The 27479-nt window shown below is 38.1% G+C and overlaps 1 pseudogene; it reads left to right on the top strand.

Annotated features, from left to right (window-relative positions):
* The first annotated feature begins 135 nt into the window (after nucleotides 1-135).
* On the top strand, nucleotides 136-27106 carry LOC122310378 (annotated as a pseudogene).
* The last annotated feature ends 373 nt before the right edge of the window (nucleotides 27107-27479 follow it).

Genomic DNA, 27479 nt, shown 5'->3' with positions numbered 1-27479 from the left:
TATAGGTAGGTGAACTTGTTCGTACAAAGAAAGAATGGGCCCTGTCTTCGTGTGAGCCCAATAAGTTTTTGGCATACTCGTCGATAGATCGCTCCAGCTCAAAACTGTCAAAACGACGCGTGTCTCAATATTCATTCTGCATAGTTTTTTGACTTCTTCCCCTAACTGACATCCCAAGAAAAGGAAACTCCCAGAGATTCCTTGAAACCAAAACCCCCTCCACAGTCCACGCCACTCCCTCCACCTTCACCTCCACCCTCCACCTCACCTAGACCCCTGTTTGGCTACAAATATTTCTTGTTTTACGTCACTTCCAGAAAGCTCCATTTCCTGCAAGAGCGTTAATTCGTTTCTATTGCTTTCATTCTTCTCTCATTTCCCAAATTTGTCACCTCCGGATTTTGGATTCTTTCCGACGCTTCCCAAAACTGCATTCCGAGAACTAAATTTTGCCTAACAACCTCTTTCCTTTTCTTTCGATCTCGTTTACCGCGAGTTCCAAGCAGGAAAAGAAACGACAAATAGAGAACCTGTCGCTGTTTTATAACGTTTAGCGTCCGGTTTTGTTTTCGAAGCCCTACTTTTACATACCAACCTTCAATTCTGGCAAGGCATGGACAATTTGGATGACGAATCGTCAACGGAGATCTCCAATTCGTACGGATTCTCTAACGGACCGTATATGAACCACTCGGCTTTGTTCGAAACCCGGCTTTTCTACGTGCGGATCGCTCCGTGCGTGATCAACAGTGTCCCGAGCCACCTCACACTGCGCCACCTCCGCCGCGAGATCGGTATTTCGCTCGAAATCAACAATTCCCGGGTACCTGCCTCGGAATCTCCGTCACTGACCCTTCGGCGCGACCGGCTCGACAAGGAGTCATCGGAGGTAACCTACGTGAGCACTGATACTGTCAGGGTCGCTGGCGGGGTCGAGTTCGAAGTTTACGAGAACCAGGACTTGATTTTGTGCGGGTCTTTGGAGCGAATGGAGTCGGATTGGGGAAATGGGTGTGCGGGGTTGGACAACAATGCGAGGACAGGCTGGAGTATGGACTGTTATATGTCAGCGTCGATCGGTTCTGGTTCCTCGGCGTTTTTCCAGCCGAAGCTCGGGGTTTCCTCGCCATCATTTGAGGTTTATATCGCCGGCTGTTGCTCGGGAGTGCCGGTGATTTTGACCAAGACTATTCAGATTAGTCCGAGGCGGAAGGCGGTGAGGCATTCTTTTCTTGATGCCATTCCGGAGGATGAAGAAATGGGGAAGGAACAACGCAATGCTAATGGCTTGGTTCGACATAGGAAAGGGCAGGTATTGATATTGTCTTTTTAAGTTTTTATTGTTTATGGGTTTGTTTGATTTTAGAATGTACGTGCATCTAATTGAGTTACATTGTATCTAATTGAGTTACATTATAAAACACTTCGTTAATTTTGTATATTGGTGCTTGAAGTAGCAATAAGTTCCGGGCAAAATTGATTCATTATAGAAATTTTATAATAACAGAACTAAGCCCTTTTCGATGTATTGGAAGCTTTATTTTTAGTTCCGGGTTTAATGCGTGACCAGAAACTGGACTTGTATTTAAGTTAGGCATTGGTGATGTAGGCTAGGAATTGCGAACTTTTAATGTATGGCTTTTTAGCTTATGTTTTATTCTGGATCTTATTGGTTTGGTTTGGATCCTTGTCGAGAAACGTTTCCTTGAATAGTTATTTTTGTTATTAACCTTCTTCTAGTTTCCTTAACCTTCTTCTAGTTTGGTCCTAGATTCATGTTATTAACCTTCTTCTAGTTTCCTTAACCTTCTTCTAGTTTCCTTAACCTTCTTCTAGCTTGGTCCTAGATTCAGCAAGCTGCAGTCTGCTACATGGAAACTTAGATTCTCTGCTATTTCGTTATGTGGAAAAATGGAAACTTGTGTTCGGATTGTGTATTGAATTGGTGTAGGGTCTGCTTCAATCTGTATTTTTGACACTCCACGTCACTATGGCACATATTTTAATGGAAAATAATCTTTTGAAAAATGCCCATAAATGTGCAAGTAAAGTGGATTAAACTCGAAAATAGGCAAGTTTGAAATATAAAATTTTCAGAGTTCAATCTTGGAAAACGTTAATTTATTTTGGAAACTTTTATCTGTGTAGTTTGGGATGGAGAGAGTATGGATTTTTCATCCTTAAATTCAGCAAAATATCATGCAATGCAGAAATGCACTTCAAAAACTTTATCCAAATAATTGCTCATGTGATTTTGAGAAACATCAAAATGATATTTTTTTTTTTTTCCAATTTTTGTTGGCAGTTTTTCTTATTTACAGGTAGCCATGTTTCATTTCCAGTTGAGGGAAAGAAAACATTTGAAATTTAGCTGAGCTTTTGGGCCAGGAAAAATATTTTCTTTTGTATGGAATGATTTGTGATCAATCCTCTCTTGGGAATTTTGCAGATCATGGACTCAGATGTTGAAGATTCTGAGTCTGATGGGAAAATTGGACATGGGTTTTACCCTGAAGATATGTACTATGGGGAGGATGGCCAACTCTCTTGGTTTAATGCTGGTGTTAGAGTTGGTGTTGGTATTGGTCTTGGGATGTGTCTTGGTATAGGAGTTGGCGTTGGACTTCTGATGCGATCATATCAAACCACTACTAGGAATTTCAGGAGGAGGTTTATCTGACCTGGATCATTTGAAACGAAAATATTCTTATCCTGGTTTTAAAAGATGCGGAGGGAGGAAGCCTTTTGGGATTTTAAAGGAAGTCATAAAGGATTTCAAAATTCAGGAAGAGGAAGCAAGAGATGTTATTAAGCAGTTAGCTTGTCTGTTAGGTATGGGCTTTTTGTAGGTGAGGTGGATGCCGTATAGGCCTTTGGTCGGGTAGTTTTTCTGATTACATGGCGGCCACTTTGAGACCCTTGTGAAGTCTCTCATCCTAGACTCAATCGCTGGGTATTATGCAATGCATTTCCTCTTTGAAATGAAGGATGGAGGTGTGAGCGGCGTCTTGAAGTGTGACTTCGCTTCTGTGAGGATGTGTCTATGTCCACCCCATGTAGAAGTTTCAGGTGGTTTGATGTTTCTCTGTGAAGCGTCATTTTATGCTTTTTTAGTTTTTTTTTTTGTAGGAAAATGTTAGATGGTTTTCTTTTGTTGTATTAAATTGTAGAAGGTTTTCATTATTCTATTCAATTCATTAGTTGTAATCAGCATTTTTTGTTTGAAATGTGTGCTGTTTTTATACTTCTTAACAATCCGTTTACTGCGGTGTGATTAAATGCATCTTTGCCGGCTTTGAAGCATTGTCACAGGGATCCCATTTCCTTGTAATCTTGTGGGTGCAGAACCTGGAAACATGTTTATGTAAATTGTATTTGAGTTGAAAGGTACATTTTTTTTTTTTTTTATTCTTTTTCTTGAGATCCTCTTGGGAACCCACTTTTTGATGTCGTGCGTCGGCATTAATGTGATAACTAATACATGCTTGTTTCACTTGAAATTTTTCAGAAATATTTAAGATAGGATCCGTTTGGATGATGGGACCAGACGAGAAATTATCAAAACTTTTTAAAACTATTTTTTCAAATATTATTCAAACCCAACATTTTTTTTAATTTTAAATCTTCATTATTCAATTTTTTTATTTAATCATTATCTATCTATTATAATTTTTATAAATTTTAAAACAAAATACAAACATCAATACAAAATTTTTAGACAAAAATAATAATAATAATTTATATTTAAATAATTTTTGAATATTATAATATTTTTATTTAATTTCTTTTCTTAGCTCTTTTAAAATTTAATAAAATATTTAAAATCAAATAATTTCAGTATTATTTATGTATCATTTTACTATTATTCATCAAATGAGATACACGTGGGATTTCGTGAATTGAGAATAAGTTTTGAATAGTTTTTTCTGTAATATGTTTTGTATTGGGGCTTGTAAAAATAGACAGAAGAATTAAAACTTATTGGAATATAATTTTAAGAGTAGCAATTGTCTGTAATTTTGTGTTGTATTTTTTGTTTTTTTTTAATGTAATGATTGAATAAAAAGGGAAAAAGTTGGAATAAAATTATGCAAAACTTGTTTAAAATTTGAATATGTTTGGTTTTTTTTTTTGGAAGACTCTTTGGAAAAGTTTTGAAGAGATGGAGAAACCCAAACAGAGGACTAGTTGTTTATCATTACCGTAAGCATCTCTTGACCAATGCTTATTTTGATTCGGCAGCCATGAAATTGCACTTTGTGGACAGACTCTCTCAGCTGAGAATTGAATTGCTATCAAAGTCTCATCATGAAAAAGCATATAACGCATTCTATCTCTCCATTAAAAAAAGAAAAGAAAATGATAGATATTTTTATGAAATAATTTATAAAAATTTTAAATATTTTATTTTAAAATATATTTATATAAAAAATCTTAAAAATGATTTACATGTATCATTATTCTTAAAAATTTGCCATCCTCAAAATGATATATAACGAATTTTAAGTAGTTATTTTTATCTACAACTTGAATATAAAGATATTTAAAATAAATTCCATCAATTATTGGAAAAAAAAGAAAATTATTGTACAATACATGTCGTTTTGATCTTTTCAATCACTTATGATTTAAAAAGCTTTAAAATAATATTTATATTCAACTTTTAAATTATTCTTTCGTCAGTATAAATACTGATAGGATATGTCAACACCAATAAAAAAATATACATGACATAAATATTTAAAAAATATAAAAAAATTAATATATTTTAATACTAGATATCAAATATATTTTATAAAAAAAAATTTATACTCTTAATAAACAATAATAAATTTTCTTTTATCAAGAATATTCTACAGACTCTAAGGTATTAATATGAAAATAATTTTTTTCATAATGATAAAAGTGTAATTTTTTTTATAATTGAGTAATACTATATATTAATCTTACTTGTATCTTATTATATATGATGTGACGCATTTATCACGATTTGATAATAAAAAAATATATAATAAATGATTATTCAATGATGATAAATATGTCACATTTTATTAATTTATTTAATAAAATGTAAGTGAGATGATAATATAGTAGATAGAATTTTTTTATTTAAAAAGTATTATATTATTAAAAATTATAAATTAACTGTAATTGGTTGTAAGGCTATTCAGTATTCACTATTTTATTTTTTATTTTATTTTTATTTTTTAAGTATTGACGGTCCCCGGAATATAAATGGGAATTCAGAAATATCCAAAGGACACCTTTACACAGAGAGAGAGAGAGGACAGAGAGAGAGGGAGGGGACACTGGGTTCGGTTCTGAGCGCCAGGAAGTGTGTTAGAACACTTGAAAGTATCCAGGGGCACTGGAGCAACCCTAAAACGACCCCTCAGCTAAGCCCCAAACACTCTATTTACCCACAGAAATGTCCCCCAACAAATTGCATTTTCAGACATAAAACCCTAACTACCACACTAAGTCTCAGATAGCAACGGTAATAACACCATTCTTCCTTGTCTTGGTCATAGACGAGGTGAATCATGGCCACCAATAATCTCATCTCCTCTACGACAATGTCCCGCCGTAATAACCCTGCACCACCGCTCCCCTCCGTTGTCTCCCTTAACTGCATCGAAGATTGCGCTTTTGAGCAAGATTCCTTGGCCGGCGTCGCCTCCGTCGAGCACGTCCCTCTGAGCCGTTTGGCAGACGGTAAGATCGAGTCTGCCGCTGCCGTTATCCTCCACTCTCTTTCTTTCCTCCCACGCGCCGCCCAGCGCCGCCTCCGCCCCTACCAGCTTATCCTATGCCTCGGTTCCGCCGACCGCGCCGTCGAATCCTCCCTTGCCGCAGACCTCGGGCTCCGACTCGTACACGTCGACGCGTCGCGAGCCGAGGAGATCGCCGACACGGTCATGGCGCTCTTCCTCGGCTTGCTGCGCAGGACGCACTTGCTCTCCCGCCACGCGCTCTCCGCTTCTGGATGGCTCGGTTCGCTGCAACCGCTTTGCCGAGGAATGCGACGCTGCCGTGGGTTGGTTTTGGGGATCATAGGTAGATCTGCGTCGGCTAGATCTTTGGCTACAAGGAGCCTAGCCTTCAAGATGAGCGTGCTTTATTTCGATATTCACGAGGTTCGAATATTATAATGCCCCGTAATTTTTCACAATTTTCACTCAGTTCTGTTCTAATAAATTTCTGTATCATTTTTATTTGGTGCTTGAAAGCAGTTGGATTTGAGTAAATTTGGCTAATTTGAATTTCCTTTTATCATTTGAATGCGAACTGTTATGTGCTTTTGTTTGTGATGTTTCGGAGAAAAAGATACTTTGTTTTGATGCCAATGGGCTATGAATCAGAAGGAAAGTGAGTACATTATGTTCAAATGGATGCTTTTGCGGCTTGAAATGTGCTTCCACTTTTATGATTATGAAGTGGAAGTGAAAATCAGATAGATTTGACATGTTCAGTGTTACAACCTGTTGAGCTTGCCAAATTTCACGGCTTTTGATATTTTTGGGACTTCGGATGAAAGAATTAGTTGCTAAGAATGTGCTAATTTAGATGTTGAGAATTACATATTGTATAGTACAGCAATCTTTTATAAATGCTTGAATTAAAATAAAAAGGAAAAGGCCTTGGACTCAAGTGGTAAAGGCCTTGGACTTGGTGGTATGCTCCCCCCAGGTCTAAGGTTTTCAAATCCCCTTGGGTGCAAACAATTTCTAGGGACTATCGGATTGGAGAATTTTTCCCTTGAATTACCCGAAGGTGCACTTGCGGGAAACTCCTTGCTTAGGGCCTGTGCACTCCCGAGATTAGTTGGGACGCTGTTCCCGAACACTTGGTGTCAATAAAAAAAAAAAAATAGAAAGGAAAAGAAACAGTTTTGTGTTTTACTTTACTGCTGGTTATGCTCAATGGAAGTGTTCGCTAAAATGAAGCTATGTTTATACCCTTTTTGTGTATGAAACATTCTTGAAAATTTTCCATGTTGACTTATTATGTACTTTTTTTTTTTGATAAGTAAAAATATTTTATATATCAAAAGGAGTAACCAAGTATACTGAACGTATACAAGAAAACACCTAGCCCATAATAAAGCGCTCCTAATGACCCAAAAACAACCTACAATACTAATTATGTATTGTGTATGAAACTGGATTTATAACTTTATCCGCATTTGCTGCTCAGGGAAAAGGAAAAGTAAGCAGGACTTCAATAACTTTTCCTCCCGCTGCCCGGAGAATGGATACTCTTAATGATTTACTTGCAGCAAGTGACCTTATTTCACTTCACTGTGCTCTAAGTAATGAAACAGTTCACATTATTAATGCAGAATGCTTGCAGAATATAAAGCCAGGTACATGTATATGGATCTTTCTTTACAGGTTTTGTGGTTCACCTTTCTTTTTTATTTAGTTTTTGACATGAACAATTCTTTTCTGCAATGCATAGGGGCTTTTATTGTCAATACTGGTAGCACTCAGCTGATGGATGATTGTGCTGTGAAGCAGCTTTTGATTGATGGCACCTTAGCTGGATGTGCTCTGGATGGTGCGGAAGGGCCACAATGGATGGAAGCCTGGGTGTGTAACTATTATATATTTATGAATTTGTACAGGCATTTTCACACTCATACATGCTTGAGAATATCTTCAGCCCTTTAGTTCTTCTTCCACATGGACCAACTACAGAAATTGTGTCCCAGTTGTCATGCTGGGGGTAACTGAAATGACTAAAATGTTCGGTTCCACATTCTGTGCCAGATATACTCATATTCCTGCACATGTCTGAGGGTTTGAGGAAAGAAGTAAAGACTAGAGGGCTCTATATTGTTTTTGCCATGGTCCTTTCGGCATCTCTAAATAATCAAATTTTTTTTTTAATCTCTTTGCAAATTTTGTGTGGAGGAAGTCTGGTATAGCGGAAGAAGTTGCATGATTTTTTTAATCTTCTTACACTGTAGAATATTGCCATATGTGACAGATTTTCTAAATAGAGCCACTGGGAATATGGTAACTCTGTTGACTCTAATACATCATATCATGTTGCATTTCAGTTAAAGGAGATGCCCAATGTATTGATTCTTCCACGAAGTGCGGACTATAGTGAAGAAGTATGGATGGAGATAAGGGAGAAAGCTATTTCTATGTTACACACATTCTTCTTTGATGGGATTGTTCCAAAGAATGCCATATCTGATGAGGAGGAAGAGGAAAGCGAAATAGCTGATGAAAATGAACAGTCTGATAAGCAAGACAGAGAAAGTGCTCTGCAAGGTTCAGTTGGTGAGAGATTGACAGATAATGCTCTTGTAAGCCCAGAAAGCTCTGATAAAAAAGATACTATCAAATCCAAAGAGTCTCCTGGCCAGCACCAGGTTTCAAGTTTGTCTCGAAGCACCACTACCAGATCTGAAGTAAGGCGAAGCAGATCAGGTAAGAAGGCCAAGAAGAGACATACACATCAAAAATCACAACAAAAACCAGATGAACCCTCAGCTCTGGAAAAGGAAAGTATCTCACTTCGAGAAGATGATACTGCTATGAGTGGCACAGATCAAGCAGTAAGCTCTGGTTCACGATTTGCTTCCCCTGAAGAGTCAAGAAGTAGGAAAACACCCATGGAGTCAATGCAAGAATCAACTTCTGACCAGCATCTAAAATCAAAAAAGAAGCTCGGTGGAAAGTCTGATGAACTGTTGAAAGATGGGTATGTTGTAGCTTTATATGCTACAGATCGCTCTACACTCCATGTTTCTAGGCAAAGAGTTAAAGGTGGTGGTTGGTTCCTAGATACCATGTCAAACGTAACTAAAAGAGATCCTGCAGCACAGTTCCTCATTGTTTTGAGGAGCAAGGTTTGTTGACTGGAACTTTTCTCTTTTATACTGGGCCAAATTCCTGCCTATTTTCAGTTAATGATAGGTAGCTTAAATTGGACATATTAACTGCAATCCTGGTTGGCTGATATGTCATGTGGATGCCTCTTCTTTAGGACACAATTGGGTTGCGATCATTTGCTGCTGGTGGAAAGTTATTGCAGGTACTACAAAATCATGCAGGGTGGAGTATGTGTTCTTGAAATTGAAATTGGAGTGGCTAAAAGGGTTGCTTGTTATTGTCTGATCTTTCATGCATTACTAATTTAATATGAGAACTGCTACAACCACAAAGGAATTATACAAAAATAATCTCACAAACTGTCGTGGCTTTATATGATCCGTTAGATCTACTATACAATAAAAGTAACTTTACAATATGACGAATCACATGAAACCATGTCAGTTTGTGGGATTACTTTTGTGTAATCTCTTTGTGGCTAAAATATTTCTCATTTAATATTTGAAAAAAGTGGCTTCGGCTATTTTTAATAAAAATCTTATTTACTGATAAAAAAAAATAATATTTGAAAAAAGTTCCTTAGTTATCAATGGGGTTTTGACAATATATGCCAAACTAGCTGACTTCCTGACTATTTAAATGCATTGTACTATGATTATTCTTGTTATTTGGTAGTTGAAGAAGTTTAAATTTTGATATGGCAGATTAATAGAAGAATGGAATTTGTATTTGCTAGTCATAGCTTTGATGTTTGGGAGAGTTGGATGTTGGAAGGTCCCTTGGAAGAATGTCGGCTCATTAACTGTAGGAATCCTTCGGTAAGTTTCGAAATAGAACTGTTGTCTTATATTTTCATTTTTTCTTAATATAATCCACTGGATTATGATCAATGTGCTTAAGACATTGTGCCTTGTCCTTGAAGGTGCTTAGAATGTTACCACCACATTCCTTTGTCACAGGTGAGGGCTATATAAATAAAATGATGGGGGCTGTGACCTCTTTAAGAAAAATGATCAATGTGATCGGGGGACCGCCCGGGGACGTTTCTTCCCACGGTCTATATTAGTATTATGAAAGCTGAAGAATCAATGGGAATTCTTTCACTTTGAGGATCCTTTCCAATGTCTATATGAGGATTCCTCCCTCTGTCTATTGGTCGAGGCCACCTATTTTGCTAGGTTGTGTGCATAGAAATTAGCCCCTCTATGAATTCTCTTGGCCACACAATCTTGAGCCTGATTGAAAACAAGTGGATATCAATTACTACTGGGAAAATTCTCCAATCGCTTATGAGACCTGTTTTTTGGATTGCCAGCAAAACAACTGTAGTCTCACCTTCCATCATCACTTTTTCCCAAATGCAACTTAGTTGCGTCAGACACTGCTAAGAGGGCAGCTTTGGCCTCTCCAATATTGAGAGCCAAAGGTGGGCATTTTTCTGTCCATCTATGGAGACTAAAGTCCGCATCATCCTTACATAAAGTTGCTGACGTGGATTGGCTTTCGCAAATGGAAAGATCATACTTGGTGGTAACTTGGTGGGAGTTACCAAGAGTGTATTGGGCGCATTGGGGAGGTGATTTGCCACTACATCAAGTTTTCCCTACTGATTTTCTTGATATGGCCAGCCTATTGAATGGAATTAGTCTAATATGTACACGAGTCCCTTTGTTCTTCGTTAGCCATATCGGGTCAATAACCCAATTGTTAGTGACAAGCAAGAGGAAATGGTGGATCTCTTACAGGTTGATATTGAGGATTGGGTTAGGTTTAAGAGCTAATTCGACCCAATCAGCTTGCAACATGTCCACAGATTGGAGTGTGTCAATGTTGGCATGCTTTAGTGGGGACAGTGTGCCAAACCACTTCCCAAAGTATGATTTTTTAGTCTCTGGTGCAAATTGGCCTGCCATAGGGAGTTTCCATTTGTAGGTGAGCCTTTTTTGAGGAGGGCTCGAGTCCTCAATATACCTTTCCATATCCAAGGGCCTCTCTTTTTGGGCTGCATTTTAGGAAAGGTGGTATTTTTATGTTACTTATCCTTTAGTACTCTAATCCATGCATACTTATGGCTAGAAGGCACCCTAGTTTGGAAACTAAGGCTCTATTGATATCATGCATCCATCTACTACTCAAACTTCGCCCCACCCCCCCTCCTCTTCTCCTCCTCCTCTTTCTCTTCCCCTCCCTCCTGGATTTAGGACATTTTCTGATCTTCAAAAACGTGGTTTTTGGATCATTGCATGAAAATAGGATGACCCAGGTGTTTTTTCTTTGGCCTGTGTTAGCCTCAGATTAAGGACTCGGGACACTATACTTAATGTGTGACCCTGTATACTTACCAAATAAAAAGGTGTGACCCTGTATACTGTTGCTTAAAATATTGATGTAAACTGGTCTTATTTACTTAATAATAAAAAAAAAACTGGTCTTTTTGAGCAGTTGCCTAGACTGGAGAGAATATGTTCAAGTCTTGATCTGGTCCTGTTGAATGGAATTGGATTCCTGTAGTGATGCATGGCCGAGTATAATCTGATCATCAGTATATAGCAGATTGGTAATGGTGGCACATGGAAATTGATTTTGACTACCATAGAATTGCATTGTTATCATCAATAGGGAAAAATTTCTAACCCAATGATAAATGTTAAGACCTCTTCTTGGGGCAAATGATCCACGTGGACAGCCATGAATTAGGTTTGAAAAGGTAGAAGTTATGGGCAGGAAAAAGAACTCAATTTCTACTATTTGCGAACTGTGATTGAAAGGATGTATGGAGGCTGATTCCTTTATGTAACATGTGGTGTCTATGAATTGAAAGGAATGGTCGAAGCTTTGAAGATAAGGAGCGTTCCCCGGATGAGCTTAGAAGTTTCTACTTTCATACTTAATTTCTTTGGGCCTCATCTTGTGTTTTTAATGGAGCTTGCTTAAATGATTTTCTCGTATCACTTTCTAGCTCCTAATTTTATAACTAGTTGTACGCTATCTGTATACCTCATGTGTTAGGGCCATGCCTATTACAACTTTCAATAAAATGTTATGTTACTTGTAAAGAAAAACATTTCCGAATTGTGATCGACTACAATTCAAGCCAATTTGACACATGCTCACTTGAATGTCTCTTTATCCCTTCCCTTGGGTGATTGAGAGCAGAGCCAAATCAAAGATTGCATGTCTGACTATCCACTTTTCGTAATGCAACGTATGGATTTCATTCCTATTATCGATCATTCTAGTTCGTGCATGTCTATATGCATGGATATTTGGAGGAATGTATAGGGGAGTTTTAGCTAGCTTGTCATTTTAGAAATGTAGATGATGGTTTTGAATGGGCTTTTGCTGGTATTTATGGCCCTACTGTGGACAGCAGCAGAAGATTTTTGTAGGAAGAGCTTGCTGGTTTTATTAGTTGGTGGGATGTGCCTTGGTGTGATGGGGATTTCAACGCCATTTGTTTTCCGAGTGAGAGATCATTGGATTCCAATTTTACCTAGGTGATGAAGGAGTTCTATGAATTCATTTTTGAGGTTAACCTTTCTCGTGACCCCCCCCCCCCCCCGGGCAGGCGGGGGTGCCTTTACGTGGTCCAATAATAGGACTTGGTCCTGTTTAGATAGGTTTTTGGTATCTCCTTTGTGGGAATCTCATTTCCCTAAGGTGTACCAAAAGCGTTTGTCTAGAATTTGCTCAGACCATTTCCCTATTCTTTTGGATTGTGGTGGCATTCACAGAAGTCGTATATATTTTTAAGTTTGAAAATATGTGGTTGTTGGCTGATGGTTTCAAAGATATGGTGAACGACAGTGGAATTCCTATCAATTGTGTGGTACCCCTAGTTTCATATTGGCTGGTAAGTTAAATGCTTTGAAGAAGGATTTTAAGGAGTGGAATGAACAAATCTTTGGGAGTGTGGATAGACATAAGGCGTCTCTTATTGAGGAATTGCAAGGTTGGAGAGTGATGCATGCCAATGCAACGACAACAAGCGAATATGGATTTGCTGAAGTGATGTACGTGACTTGCAAGAATATGTGAGGATCAAAGGCACACAACCAAGCCAAACACTTGATGGAAAGAAAAGGGAGATCAACTCAACTTCAAATGAAAAACTTACAAGAGGGTTTTAAACTCAAAATGATATTTTCATATCTTCCATTTCATCGTCCTTATATAGGAGTACATGATTTTGGTTTATTATAGCTTACAATAAATGAAAAACAGCTCCCAACACCCTATTAATTGCTATAGTCAACTTTCAACCACTTCTATAACCCCTTATTAAGGGTTCTATAACATCCAAACCCACCCTAAATGTTCAACTACTTTCTATACCTAACACACCATTAAAGACAAATGCTTAATTTCGAAATTCAAAATAAATAATATTCTAGGTCTTGTCCAGCAGATATGCCATATGCCATCTCAACTACTAGGTCAGGTCTCCACGTCATCGTGCCACATCATCATGCCACGTCAGCTTCGATGAAATGACATGTAGGACTTCGATTGTGCAATTGCATTATTCTTTTTTTTTTTTTTTTCAAAAATCAATTCGACCTCAAGTTGAAACCTACGTCCTTCCAAAATGGTTTGTCGAACAGAATTACTCTTCGTTGCAACCACAAAGAACGAGACATCTTCCCTATACAACCCTGCTCATACTTTTTGAAGGATGAGACTAGTTTTAGCTTTTCAAGAAAACGAAATTTTCACATAAGTTTCACAATGTTTCTGTTCTGTCTCTTTTTATTTCTTCATCAAAGATTGGTAAATAGGCATTGTAGAATGGTTCTTCCTCTTCTAGATACTCATCATAGATTGAAAGTTTTGACCAATCAATCAAAACCTCGTCTGCACTTTCATTATCATCAAAAGTGAAATATGTAAGATAATTTTGCTTTTGATTGAATTTTGAATCAAAAGCTCTGATACCAATTTGATGCAGGCCACAGACAATGATAACAAACGAATATGGATTCTTTGAAGCGATACATGTGAATTGCAAGAATATGTGAGCATTAAAGGCAGAATAAAATGATGAAAAAGCTATTAGGTATGGAAAAGAAACAAAAGAACGATGGAAAGTAAAAATGGATAATCTTGGGATGTCACTCAACTAGGTGATAGTGGATATTACTCAACACTATCTAATTGTGGATGTCACTCACACAACCAAGCCAAACGCTTGATGGAAGAAGATGAACTCAACTTCAAATGCAAAACTTTCAAGAGGGTTTTAAACTCAAAATGATAATTTCATTTCGTCCATTTCATGGTCCTTATATAGATGTGCGGCAAGAATGGAAGGTATGAAATTTAATCCGGATGTTATTATTCGATTTGTTAAAATTCTAATTTGAGATTTGTTGAGTAAGATAAAAGAATTTCGGTGGATATGTGGCCAAGAGAGGATGATCCTGGAGGAATTGGCATGACCAATTATTCCGGTTGCTGCAAGGTAATTAAACTTAATTGCACGGCGACCATCGGAGAGAGGGAAGTAAAATTGAATGTAGATGGCGGATCTTGCGGTAACCTGGGAAATTCAAGGGGGGTGGTATTATTTGGAATTCGTATGGTGGAGTAGTGGCAGGTTTTGCTCATTCATATGGTCATGCTACTAACACCATCGCTGAATGTAGAGCTTTACTTGATGGGCTTCGATTGTGCAAGGAATTGGGTTTAAGAGATATTTTGGTAGAGTTTGATTCAATGGTCATAGTTGGATGGTTGGCGTCGGGAGTGTGCAAATATTGGTTTCTTTGGGATTTTTGGGAGGAAATTTTAGTTATTGTTGGGGAGTTAAATGTTCGCTTTCGTCATATTTTCAGAGAAGTTAATATGGTGGTTGATTTTTTAGCTAAGCAAGGGATGCAAGGAGTCAATTTAGAGTTTGGGGAAGATACTTCCATTTAAGGCCCTATCCGGGGAATTATTCGTATGGACAAGCTTGGCATTCCTTATCTTAGATGTGGTTGATGTATTGGTTTCAGGGGGGTCTTTTGTGGGTTTACCTGTGGGCTTTATGTTCTCAGGAGATCTGTTTTATGGTATTCTTTCACCATAAGTGATGGACTTTTTAATAAAATTGGGAATGGGTCACTCTTGGACATGTGACCTTGACTCTTTAAAAAAAAGAAAAAAAATGGTTTTGGCTTATTATAGCCTACAATAAATGAAAAAGCTTTCCATGGAAGAGCATTTGGCAGACGAAAGCTTTGCTTTTTTTGTTTGGAAGGTAGTGTTGGGCAAAATTCTCAACACAGATTACATAAGAAAATGTTGGCTAATAGTGTTATATGTGTAAGAGAGATCGTGAATTAGTAGATCATCTATTTCTACATTGCGAGATGGCGAGGACCATGTGGGATTATTTTTTTATAGGACTTGGATTATCATGAGTCATGCCTCTTAGATTGGTGGATTTTCTAGCTAGCTAGAGAGGTATTAGAGGTAATTCACAAGCTGCAACAATCTTGAAAAGGGTCTATTTGTATGTGCTGGTGTATTTGGTGGGAGTGAAATGATAGAAGCTTCGAAAATCGTGAGAAGACAATGGAGGAGCTGGAATTTTTTTCTTTAAAACATTGTTCTCATGGGTGGGGGCCATTGTTTGTAACGAACTAAATGTCCATGACTTCTTACTATCGGTTGTAAACTCTATTTAGGCATTTCTCATGTGCACTTCCTGTGTTCTTGAACTTTTCCTATTTTTATGAATAAAATCTCTTGATTACTTAGCTCAGTTGATCAGGACTTGAGTTTGCTTCGCAATGGTCACTAGTTCGAGTCCCTTCAAGGCCATTGGAGGTTTACCTTGCCGTTAACTTCAGGGTCCCATGGGATTAGTCGAGGTGCGTGCAAGCTGGCCCAGACACCCATGGATATAAAATAAAAAATAAAAAAAAAATCTCTTGATTACCGATAAAAATAAATAAGTAAATAAATGAAAAACAGCTCTCAACACCCATATTACTGCTTTAGCCAACTTCCAACAACCTAACAAATGAAAAGTAGCTCCCAACACCCTATTAATTGTTGCAGACAACTTTCAAATACTTCTATAACCTCTAATAGCTATAAAACATTAGATGCTCAACTACTTCATTTACCAACACACCATTAAAGACAGATAAATGCTTAAATTTGAAATTCAAAATAAATAACATTCTAGGTCATGTCTAGCATATATATCATATGCCACCTCAATTGCCAGGTTAGGTTTGTGCCACATCATCATGCCATGTCAGCTTTGATGAAATGACATTAAAACCCTCTTGCAAGTCATGTGCATCGCTTTAGCGAATTCATATTCGTTTGTTGTCGCTGTCCGTGCCTTGTATCAAATTGGTAACAGAGCTTTTCGTTTGAAATGGATCAAAAGCAAAATTATCTTATGTATTTTACTTTAGATGCTCATTAAAGTGCAAATGATGTTCTGACTGATTGGTCAAAGCTTCTAATTTACAACGAGTATCTAGAAGAGAAGGAACCAATCTACAATAAATATTTACCAATCTTTGATGAAAAAGTAGAAAGAGACCAAGAATAGAAACATTGTGAAACTTTTGTGGAAGACTTGGTTTCTCGAATAGCCAAGACTAGCCTCATATCCTTCTAGAAGTACGGGCAGAGTTGTAAATGGGACGATGTCCCATTCTTTGTGATTGCAATGAAGAGTAAATCTTATCGGCAAACCATTTTGAGAGGACGTAAGTTTCAACTTGAGGTTAAGTTGATTTTTGAAGAAAAGGAGAATGATGCAACTGCACAATCAAACTCCTACATGTCATGTTGTCGAAGTTGACGTGGGATGATGACATGGCTACCTGACTTGGCAACTGAGATAGCATATGGTATATGTGCTAGACAAAACTTATAATGTTATTAGCATTTAATGTTAGGTATTGGAAGTACTTGGACATTTAATGTTTATAGCCGTTGGAGGTTTTAGAAGTGGTTGGAAGTTGTCTGTAGCAACTAAAAAGGTTTGGGAGTTGTTTTTCAATTATTAGGTTGTTGGAAGTTGGATGAAACCTCAAGGGGTTGGCCCAAGTGGTAAATGCCTTGATCTTGGGGTATCACTCCCTTCAAAGTCCAAGGTTCAACACCTCGTGGGTGTAAACAATCTTTTGGGGCCACACTCCTTGGTGAAAAGCCAGTAATTTAACTACTTACGTGTAGGGAAACTTTCGAGAGTGTGATGCACGGGACCGGTGTTTATTCTGCAGGGTGGGTTCAAAGGGCCCTGCCTTGGAGAGGTTCCCCGACTATGAAATAGGGATCAAATTTTGAGTTTTAAAATCCTCCTGCAAATCATGTGCATCACTTTAGTGAATCCATATTCGTTTGTTGTCGCTGCCTGTGGCCTGCAAGAATATGTGAGGATCAAAGTTAAAATAAAATGAGGAAAAAGCTATTAGAGTATGGAAAAGAAATAAAATAAACAAAAGAATAATGGAAAGTATAAATGGATAGACTTGGGTGTCACTCAACCAGGGGATAGTCGATGTCACTCAATACTATCTAATTGTGAATGTCACTCATTTAACCAAGCCAAACACTTGATGGAAGGAGTTAACTCAATTTCAGATGCTAAACTTGCAAGAAGGTTTTAAACTCAAAATCTAATCTTCATTTCATCCATTTCATAGTCCTTATATAGGAGTACATGATTTTGGCTTATAGTAGCTCACAATAAATGAAATACAGCTCCCAACCCCCATATTAATATTTTAGCCAACTTCCGACAACCTAATAAATAAAAAATAACTCCCAACACCCTATTAATTGCTGTAGAAAACTTTCAGCCACTTCTACAAATCTCTAATAGCTATAAACATTAAATGTTCAGTCGCTTTCTATACCTAACACACCATTAAAGACACATACATGCTTAAATTTGATATTTAGAATAAGGCTTCGTTTGGTTACACAGATCAGATGAGATAAGATAAAAGTTAAAAGTTGAATAAAATATTATTAGAATATAATTTTTTAATATATTTTTTTTGTTTTGAGATTTCAAAAAGATGAATTGTTTATTATATTTTATGTAGGAGTTTGAGATAGTTGTAATGATTATATGAGATAAGATGAGATTTGTAGCCAAACCAGGCCTATCATTCTAGGTCCTGTCCAGCACGTATGCCATATGCCACCTCAACTGGCAGGTCAAGTTGCCACATCATCATGACACGTTAGCTTCGATGAAATGACATATAGGAGTTTGATTGTGCATATGCATCATTATTTGATACAGGCTACAGGTAGCGGCAACAAACGAATTTGAATTCACTGAAGCGATACACGTGACTTGCAAGAATATGTGAGGATCAAAAGCAAAATAAAATGAAGAAAAACTATTGAGTATGAAAAGAAGAAAATGAACAAGTAAAAATGAATAATCCTAAGGTGTCACTCAACCAGGGGATGGTGGATGTCACTCAACACTATCTAATTTTGGATGTCAGTCATACAACCAAGCTAAACACTTAATGGCAGGACGAGATGAACTCAACTTCAGATGCAAAATTTGCAAGAGGATTTTAAAACTCAAAAGTGGATCCCTATTTCATCCATTTCATAGTCCTATAGGAGTACATGGTTTTGGCTTATTATAGCCACAATAAATGAAAAACTCCTAATCATTTCTACAATATCCAACAGCTATAAACATTAAATGATCAACTACTTAAATTTGAAATTCAAAATAAATAACATTGTTGGTTCTGTCCAACACGTCATATGCTGCCTCAGCTGCTGAGTCTGGTCGCCATGTCATCAGGGCACGTTAGCTTTGATGAAATGACATGTAGATTTTGATTGTGTAGTTCTATCACTATCCCTTGGTTGAGTTTCATCCCATAATTATCTATTTTTACTTTCCATTATTCTTTTGTTTCTTTTCCTTAATAGCTTTTTTATCATTTTATTTTGCCTGATTCTCACATATTCTTGCAAGTCACATGTATCGCTTTAGTTAATCCGTATTCGTTTGTTGTTGTTGCTTGTGGCTTGCATGAAATAGTGGATGTCACTCACACAAACAAGCTAAACACTTGATGGAAGGAGATGAACTCAACTTCAGATGCAAAACTTGCAAGAGGGTTTTAAACTCAAAATCTTATCTTCATTTCATAGTTTTTATATAGGAGTACATGGGTTTGGCTTATTATAGCCTATAATAAATGAAAAACAGCTCCCAACATCCATATTAATGTTGTAGCCAACTTCCAACAATCTAATAAATGAAAAACAACTCAACACCCTATTAATTGTTGCAGACAACTTCCAACCACTTCTACAATGTCCAACAACTATAAATATTAAATGCTCAATTACTTTCTATACCTAACACACAACTAAAGACACATAAATGCTTCAATTCAAAATTCAAAATAAATAACATTCTAGGTCCTGTCCAGCATATGCTACATGCCAACTCAGTTGTCAGGTCAGGACGTCACGACATCATGTCACATCATCATGCCACAACAACTTCAATGAAATGACATGTAGGAGTCTGATGCAAGCCACGGGTAGCGACAACAAATGAATTTGGATTCACTGAAGCGATGCACGACTTGCAAGAATATGTGAGGATTAAGGCTTAATATAATGAGGAAAGACTATTGAGAATAAAAAGAACACGAGAGCAATAGAAAGTAAAAATGGATAATCCTAGAATGTCACTCAACCAGGGGATAGTGGATGTCATTCAACACTATCTAATTGTGGATGTCACTTACACAACCAAGGCAAACAATTGACGGAAGGATGAGATATCGTCCCATTTACAACTGTGCTCCTACTTCTAGAAGGATATAAGGTTAGTCTTGGCTCTTCTAGAAACCAAATCTTTCACAAAAGTTTCACAATGTTTCTGTTCTTGGTCTTTCTACTTCATCAAAATGTGGTAACTATTCATGTAGATTGGTTCTTCCTCTTCTAGATACTCATCATAGATTGAAAGTTTTGACCAATCAACAGAACATCATCTGCACTTTCATGAGCATCGAAAGTGCAAGACATAAAAGAATTTTGCTTTTGATCCATTTGAAACCAAAAGCTCTTATACCAATTTGATGCAGCCCAAAAGCTACAAGGATGAATACAAATGGATTTGGTGAATTTTGATAAGGGAACAAATGAAGAAAAACAAGGATTGGTAACTTGGGATGTCGCTCAACACTCTCTAATTGTGTTGATAGGCATAAGAAGACTTTTATTGAGGAATTGCAGGGGTTGGAGAGTCAGGCAGAGGGTAGTATTCTTTTAGAGGATGAGATTTTGAGAAAGAGGTTTATTGGGTCTAAATTAGCGAAGGTTATTCTGATGGAGGAGACTTCGTGGAGGCAGAAATCAAGGGCCCTATGGTTAAAAGAAGGGGATATATGTACAAAGCTTTTTCACAGGGTGGCAAACTAACTCTCATTGAAGAAAAAATGCTATTGAATTGATTGAGGTTGAATGTGCTGTTTTTTTGACCAGGCTAACATTAAGGAGCATATTTGCCTTTTCTATGAGAGGTCTCGTTTGGTTACATAGATGATATAAGATGAGATAAAAGTTGAAAGTTAGAATAAAATATTGTTAGAATATAATTTTTAATATTATTTTTGTTTTGAGATTTAAAAAATTTGAATTTTTATTATATTTTGTGTGGGGGTTTGGAAAAGTTATAATGATTATATGAAAACAGCTCATCTTGATAACCAAACCAGGCCATAATCTTTTTACGGAGCAATATGATTGGAGGACAAAACTAGAGGTTTTAGAGTTTGATACTATTGATCCTCTTAGCGCCCAATGGCTCGAGCGACCTTTTGATGAGATATGACTCCTGGTCTAGATGGTTTTATTAGGCTTTCTTTCAGGATTGTTGGGACATTCTGAGGGAGGATGTGATGAAAGTGTTTAATGAATTATTCTCTTTTGGTAAGTTTGAGAAGAGTCTAAATGCTACTTTTATTGCACTAATCCCAAAAAGGGCGAGAGCTTTTGATGTGAATGATTTTCGTCCCATTAGCCTGTCTATAAAATTATTTATTAAGTGCTGGCCAATCGATTGTGTAATGTTATGGAGATGATTATTTTGAAATCGCAGATTGTGTTTGTTAGAGGGAGGCAAATTCTGGATTCCGTATGAATCGCAAATGAATGTCTGGATAGTAGAATTAAATCAGCTGAGTGGTTTTTTATGTAAGCTTGATATGGAGGAGGCTTATGATCATGTCAATTTGAATTTTCTGTTTTATGTTATGGGGAAATGTGGCTTTGGGGGGAGGTGTGGTTGGATCAAACAGTGTGTTTTGATTGCTTGTTTCTCAATTTTATTGAATGGCTCTCCTGAGGGGGTTTTTAATAGTTTAGTTGGTTTGAGACAAGGGGACTCATTGTCTCCTTTTCTTTTTGTCATCGTGATGGGTTTAGTTGTATATTGGGGGCTGCGGTTGGCAATGGTTTGTTGTCAGGCTTCATGGTGGGAGGGCCTCAAGAAGGTTTGGTTACGGTTTCTCATCTTTTTTTGCAAATGATACTTCACTGTTTTGTGATGTGAATCCACTCCATATGCAAATCTATGAGCGCTTCTGCCTTGTTTTGAAGTTGTGTTGGGCCTTAAGGTCAATTCGGGGAAGTCCGAGCTTGTACCGGTTGGCGAGGTGAGAAATATGAGTGGGTTGGCAAGTATTCTGGATTGTCAGGCTTCCTCTTTGCTGATTAGTTACCTTGGGCTTCCTTTGTTGGCTATTTCAAGGCTAGTATGGTTTGGGATGGGGTGTTGAAGAAGGTAGGGAGAAGGTTGGTAGGTTGGAAGATGTTGTATTTGTCAAAAGGGGAGAAAATCACCCTTATCAAAAGTACATTGTCTAACCTTACTAAATATTTTCTATCTTTTATTCCCATTCCGATTGGTGTGGCTAATTGGTTGGAGAAATTATTTTGAGACTTTTTGTGGGGTTGTATATGGGAGGAAGCTAAGTTTCATTTGGTTAGTTGGGAAAAGTTTCAAAGCATACAAACCCCACAAAGCATACAAGCCTAAACAAGAAAGGGACCTGAGGCAAAGAGATATTTGAGGTCAGATTAGATAATTACCCATAGTTGATTGCAAGTGAGTGCTTTGGCTATTGGGAGTTGGGAAGAAACTATATATAAAGGAAATCTAGTTGAGAGTGTTTCTGCCAATGCGAGTTGGGAGTTAGACACATCTCTATCTCTCTCTTTCAGTGAACTTACTATATCAACGATTTTAGAAACTATGATTGATTGACGGAGAAAAAAAGTGAACAAATTGCCTTTTCAAATAATTGATTATGATCTTGAGTGATTAACTATGAGATTATCATGGTTTTATTGAAAGAGATTCTTATAGAATCTAAAGTTTTTGCATTAACTAAGGAAGTTAGCTGATGGATTCGCATAATAGAGAGAAGTTGGAAGGTTGCGAAAGCACTAGTCCTGGAGATGTCCATGGTGAACTGGTTTATTAGAGCCCTTGAGGTATGTTTGGCTAATGTTAAGGAGTTCTTTGCAATCTATCGGGATAGTAACAGAAGTTACATTGCCCAAGGATGCTCCAATGCTTGGGTAGATACATGGCGTTGGTGGAATATGGCAATGGTGGTCGACAGAATTTCATCTTCATATCAGAAGACATGGAGGGAAAAGGGTGGAACAAAATGGTATCTACATTGCGGGAAGCTTACAATAGCTAGGGGAAGGGGAGAAAGGTTGGGCTGTCAAGGTCTCAAAAATCAACCTACGATGAACTGGTGAGTTTCAAAACTCAAAACTCAACACTATGCCTAAGTCTTATGCAGGGGTGGTTCAATCATCGGGGCTAACTATAGGCAAACATGAAGCTTGAGGAGATACATCAATAGTGGTACCCAGGGTGGAGGGCAATATTGGGATTTTGAAAGTAAAGGAGACAGTCGTTGAGGGAAACGAAAGGAAATGTGCTTCGATTAATCAAACCTACAAAAATAACACTGAAATGGAAGGTAGCTCTCTGACCAAGAGAGGATACATTGTGAGGGATGAAGATCTTTCCCTTAAAACAGATTTGCTACAGCTAAAAAACTTAGTAAATTTTATGATTTAGAGGGTGGATAAATGACTGGTCTTGGGCTTGAGCCCAACATCCTCATGTTTGGGCAAAAGCAGGCTGAACAAATTTAAAGGGGGCAAGGAGAGGCGTTATTCTTGGGCCAAGAAAGGGAAAGCCCTAGCCTAGCCCAAAATTTGGCGGGCTAAAACTGAAGGGCTACACAGCCCAACCCCTGCTATCGCAAGGATATGCCATCCTTGTCCACACATCAACTGACAACCACACAACTCACCGATTGGAGAGAGCAAACTGGTGGGTGAAGCCCTAACCAATGGGTCGTCAAAGATGATGCCGGCGATAGAGTTCATAGCCGAGGTAGTTTGTTTCAGAGGTATGAGAAGCTCGTTGGTGACGGAAAAGGGCCAAGAGGAGCTGGTGACATCCCAGACCGAGAGCAAGAGATGTGGTGGGTGGACTGATGCTCGACGACCTATAGGAGGTGACGTCGCCGGTGGAGATTGACGGTGCTTGCGCAGGAACCTCAAAAGGACTTTGAGATGCTGATGAAGATCAGTTATGAGAGATCAGGTGTTGAGAACAGGCCTAGCACCTTGGTTTTATTCAAATCCGGAGTCTTTTAAAACAAGGGGGAATCTTTGTCAATAAGAATGAACAATGGTGCTGAAGTCTTTGAGCCAACTCCTTTAAGTCAATGCCCCTGTTGCAAGAACAGACACTTGCATCAAATTGGGTCCTACGTAAAGCCAAAGAGATTCAATTGTGCATTGGACTCCCATGTACTGGTTATGAAGATTAATTCTTGGCCTTACTTGTTGCCATCAAAGATGGGTAGCCTAATTCAGCCATGAAAAGATACTTAGCCAAGAAAAGGGAAAGGGAATTAAAGCGACTTACGTGTTCGGTCAATTACAAAGGAAGTGAGAGTCGTGGTGGAACGAAGGGTAGGGTAAAATCGGTAATTTTATGAAGTTGAAGATAGTCTCATGGAATGTCAGGGGGTTGAATGAACTAGAGAAGCTCACCAAAGTACGAAATCAGCTTTGCAGATGATAAGTTGATGTCATATGTTTACAAGAGACAAAATTGGAAGTCATCTCTCGAAGCACCATATGGAGTTTGTGGAACTGGTACCATGTGGAATGGTTGTATTTGCCATCTAAGGGGGCTTCGGGAGGCATCTTGGTAATGTGGGATAAAAGGGTGGTGGAAAATATGGAAGTGGGTGGGGGAATATATGGTGGCTACTTCTTTCAAGATGGGGAAGATGGTTATCAATGGTCCTTTGTCGGTGTTTATGGACCCGACTCTAATATAGTGAGAAGAGGCTTGTGGGATGAATTGGTTGGTCTTTGTAGCTTATGGAGGCTTTGTTGGTGTATTGGGGGAGATTTTAACGTCACTCGCTTCCCAAGCGAACGAGTTGGGGGTCCTAGCTCTAGCAGTAATGATGGATTTTTCTGAATTTATTTGTGAGAAAGGACTTCTGGACATTCCTCTAGTGGGTGGCACATTCACATGGTCCAGTAATAGAGAACAACCAGCTTGGTCAAGATTTGATAGATTCCTTATTTCACCCGATTGGGAAGCACACTTTTCGGACCTACTCCAAAAACGACTTCCAAGATTATATTCGGATCACTTCCCCATTCTCATTGATTGTGTTGCATCTAGGGAGGTAAAAGGTATTTTAAAATTGAGAACATGTGGCTGAAATTAGAAGGCTTCATTGAGCGAGTGAGACAATGGTGGTCTTCATATATCATATAGGACATTCTGAGTTATTTGCTGGCTCGTAAGCTAAAGGTTCTCAAAGTGGACTTGAAGAAGTGGAGTGAGCAGATTTTTGGGAATGTGGAACACCATAAAAAGTCCCTACTTGGTGAACTATAGGGTTTGGAGGACATGGAGGAGGAGAGGCAGCTTTTAGAAGAAGAAAAGGCTCACAAAAAGCATATCATATTGGATATTGAAATATTGGCTTTAATGGAAGAGATTTCATGGAGACAAAAATCAAGGGCTTTATGGTTAAAAGAAGGGGATAAATGTACCAAATTCTTCCATCGAACGTCGAATTCGCATAGAAGACACAATATCATTGAGTCCTTATTGGCAGATAGGAGGATTACATCGAACCTGACTGAGATCACAGAGCACATTACCAATTACTATGCACAATTACTTTCGGAGCAGTTTTCTTGGAGACCATGTCTGGATGGTCTTGCTTTTGAGTCGATCGACTAGCAAGAAGCAAGTTGGCTAGAGAGGCCTTTTGAGGAGGTGGAAATCTGTAAGGTGGTGAGAAGTATGGCAGGTGACAAAGCTACATGCTCGGATGGGTTCACTATGGCTTTCTTTAAGGCATGTTGGGAGGTGGTTAAAGATGACATCATGAGCTTCTTCCATGAGTTTCACAAACGAGGGAAGTTTGAAAGAAGCCTAAATGCTACCTTCATTGCTTTGATTCCAAAGAAGCCAGGAGCAGTGGAGATTAAGGATTTTCGTCCTATTAGCTTGGTGAGTAGTATGTACAAAATCCTTGCAAAGACATTGGCTAATAGATTGAGTATGGTATTGGAGAAGCTCATATCCAAGCCCCAAAATGCATTTATACGAGGTCAACAAATTGTTGACTCAGTGCTCATTGCTAATGAATGTTTGGAGAGTCGCATCAAGTCGGGCGAACCAGGATTATTATGCAAACTTGACATGGAGAAGGCATATGATCGTGTAAATTGGAATTTTCTGCTACGCATACTTGAGAGGTGTGGAATTGGAGCAAAATGGCGTTCTTGGATCTAATTTTGCATCGCCATTGTCCTTTTCTCTATTTTGGTAAACGGGACCCCAATGGGTTTCTTTGGAAATTCAAGGGTTGTGAGGCATGGTGATCCCTTATCTCCATTACTATTTGTTTTCATAATGGAAGTTTTTAGTAAAATGATTGTAGTTCTCGTGGAAGGGAGATTTCTATTTGGCTTTATTGTTGGGGATGCAAGAATCGGCACACTTGAGATGACCCACCTCTTATTTGCAGATGACATGCTTGTATTTTATGGGGATAATCATAACCACATTCAAGCTTTGTGGGCTCTTATACTTTGCTTTGAAGCGACATCGGGCTTGAAAGTGAATCTTACAAAGTCAGAATTAGTGCCCGTTGGAAATGTTCCAAGTGTTTTGAGATTGGCTAATATTTTGGGATGCAAAGTCTCCACTCTACCAAGGAAGTATCTCGGTCTTCCACTGGGTGCCTCCGTTAAGTCGCAATCTATTTGGGGTGGGGTATTGGAAAAAATGGTGAATTGGGCTACGATTTGTAACCCCATACATGAAGGCGGATTGGGAATTCAGGATTTGTTGGTCCTCAACAAGGCTTTGTTGGATAAATGGTTATGGAGATACCACCAAGAAATGGGAGCTTTGTGGAGGGTGATCATAGATTTAAAATTTTGGTGTGGTGTATTTGTTTTGGGAGGAATGGTCAATGCTTTGAAGATAAGGACTGCTTGGTGCATAATCTTATGTCTTTTAAATGGGCTTCGGCAATTGTATTTAATGAAACTAGTGTCCATGATTTTCTTGTTTCTTTTTTAAGTTCCTGACTTGTAATAGGTTCAGTTTTTGTATACTTCCTGTGTACTTGCTTTGCGTATTACTTTTCTCAACAAAATTTTATTATTCATCAAAAAGTAAAAAACATTGCCATAATTAGCTGTTCTCAAGTAATGCATCCCCACCCTCCGCTTCCTTTTTCAATTTTTGTTTTGGTTTTGTTGCTATTAAAATGTTATTACTGTTGACAAAATGCAGGCTGTTTTGGAGGTACGCATTGAGATTTTGGCAGCTGTAGGGGAAGATGATGGGATTACTCGCTGGCTTGATTAAATCCCAAGAGTTAAGAACACTAACTTTTTCCTGCGCATGAGGTTTGTATTAATTCAAAACAATTTGAAAGTTGTAAAGCATTCTTCTATATTTCTTCTCTTTTTATTTTTCTTCTCCCCCTTTTTTCTTATTGAATTTTGGAGATATAATGAGCTTTGTAGGCCTTCTGTATTGCTTGTTTGGCCTCATATGAAATGAATGTACAAGATAGATTCCATTCGAACATATGAAATTTGTTCTGCGGGAATCTCATTTGTTGGCTCCTCTTATAGATTTGTACGTTGCAACTCAATTCTATAACTCTTTCCTTTTTTAGCCGAGCATCTTAGCTCTTTCCTATTTATTTTCAGAGAGCAGGGTCTCCGTGACATGACTCATGAAAAGCATATTCTTCAGAAATGCTTCACATTTAGTGGCCGAAAAAGCAAGAGTGTTGTCTTTACCTTTGTATGGAGCTTAAGCTTCAAGCAAACTGTGGATTCTGATATCCCCACCCCTACCCCTACACAAATGGTGGATCAAATCATCAATGATATGTCCCATTTCAAAGGAATTGTGTTGGGGTCCCCCAAGCTGGTGCAGTTATCTGAGCGTGAGGGCTGTGTGTGGTTCTCAAGTTTTTCAAAATAAGGGTTTAAGCCACAGGGCCTACAGGTTACCTATTT

This window comes from Carya illinoinensis, chromosome 1 (genome assembly GCF_018687715.1).
Source record: "Carya illinoinensis cultivar Pawnee chromosome 1, C.illinoinensisPawnee_v1, whole genome shotgun sequence".
Taxonomy (NCBI): Eukaryota; Viridiplantae; Streptophyta; class Magnoliopsida; order Fagales; family Juglandaceae; genus Carya; species Carya illinoinensis.
Note: the sequence above shows the minus strand (reverse complement) of the source record. Positions and strands in the feature narration are given on the sequence as shown.